The 1700-nt window shown below is 44.3% G+C and overlaps 1 pseudogene; it reads right to left on the bottom strand.

The window, feature by feature from the left end:
- Positions 1–284: 284 nt before the first annotated feature.
- LOC136638262 (5S ribosomal RNA) lies at positions 285–404 on the bottom strand (annotated as a pseudogene).
- Positions 405–1700: the final 1296 nt, after the last annotated feature.

Genomic DNA, 1700 nt, shown 5'->3' with positions numbered 1-1700 from the left:
GTGAAGAATGAAGGTGCACCGCTTGAAAATCCAGGGGGAGCCACGTGGTCTTGGGTGAACCGAGAAATTTTACACAAGGGACGTCTGCCAACAAATCGACATGCAATCAAAACTCTATGGCCAGTGGGATGGCGCACTGCTCTTTTTAGAAGCTTGCCTCACATGGCAAACCTTGGACAAGAAAGGTCCTGTATGTGCAAATACCACAAAAACTGAAGAAAGGTTTGAAGTGGAGAATTTGGTTGGTTGGTTGGCAACCTTCAGTCTCGAAAGACTATGGTATAAGCCTACAGCATCTGGTATTCCCAGGTGGTCTCCCATCCAAGTACTAACCAGGCCTAACCCTGCTTAGCTTCCGAGATCAGACGAGATTGGGCATGTGCAGGGTAACAGTTGCTGTAGTGGAGAATTTACGCAGTTACAATTTGGAGCAGACCCATATGGGAACTCTGTGGAAGAAGGGAGCCACGGATGGGTTGATTTGGAGGAGAGAAGTTGTGGATGGGGAATGATATACACACTCTGTCCCAGTCTCAGTGTCACCATTTATTATTATTATTATTATTATTATTATTATTATTATTATTATTATTATTATTATTATTATTATTATTATTACACAGAAGACCTCCACAATTGGCATAATAATAATAACAATATTTACATACAGGTCCAGCCTATTTATACACAGATTTTTTTTTACACGGATTTGACTCAATACAAATGGCCACTGCAAATGAGAAGGAATGTGCTGATCCCTGGAGAAGGGGAAAAATGCATCCCTTTAAAATCAGTTTAGAAAACTGAACAGTCCTTTAACAACAGCCTTGTTAATGAGAGACAGACAGGACAGCTGGCTGACAATCCATCAATCCTTCTCTCTCCAGGGGACCCCTCCCTTCCCCCTGAGCAGATCACTTTGCATTGGCGAAGGGCTCTTGGAGGACGACTGATTGATGGATTGTCTTCCTAATGACTCTTATCTTACATCACAAAGCTCAGCAAGGGTGTTTTTAAATCACTGGAGCAAAGAAACTTTTTAAAAAAAATTGATTTGCTACAGTGCGTTTTTTGCCATCCATGTGAGTGCTTGGAATGGAACCCACATGAATAATGAGTCTCAACCTGTACCACTTTTCAAAAAAAGATCACAAAACGGTTTACAGAGGTTTTACATGCCTTTCGCACAAGGTTATCTTTCTTTCTTAGGAATGATCTTCAGGCTATCTTCCATACAGTAGCGTAGTTAGAGGGGGTGCAAAGCACTAAGTTTTGCAGGGAGCCTCACTGCTCCATGCAAGCGGTCCCTCCCCTTTGAAGCCATTCTGGGTGCATAAGAACATAAGAAGAGCCCTGCTGGATCAGGCCATAGGCCCATCTAGTCCAGCTTCCTGTATCTCACAGCGGCCCACCAAATGCCCCAGGGAGCACACCAGATAACAAGAGACCTGCAAGGCTTCCTGGGAATTGTAGTTAAGAACATAAGAACAGCCCCACTGGATCAGGCCATAGGCCCATCTAGTCCAACTTCCTGTATCTCACAGCGGCCCACCAAATGCCCCAGGGAGCACACCAGATAACAAGAGATCAAAACAAGGTGAACGGGTTGTGAGCCAATTTCAGGTGGTCTCCTAGCACCTAGCTCAGCTGCCATTGAAAATACAGAGCTGAAAATATAGGGTACAGAGCTGCTGGGCAGG

Source organism: Tiliqua scincoides, chromosome 1 (assembly GCF_035046505.1).
Source record: "Tiliqua scincoides isolate rTilSci1 chromosome 1, rTilSci1.hap2, whole genome shotgun sequence".
NCBI classification, from domain to species: domain Eukaryota; kingdom Metazoa; phylum Chordata; class Lepidosauria; order Squamata; family Scincidae; genus Tiliqua; species Tiliqua scincoides.
This window is presented reverse-complemented; position numbering and strand designations above follow the sequence as displayed.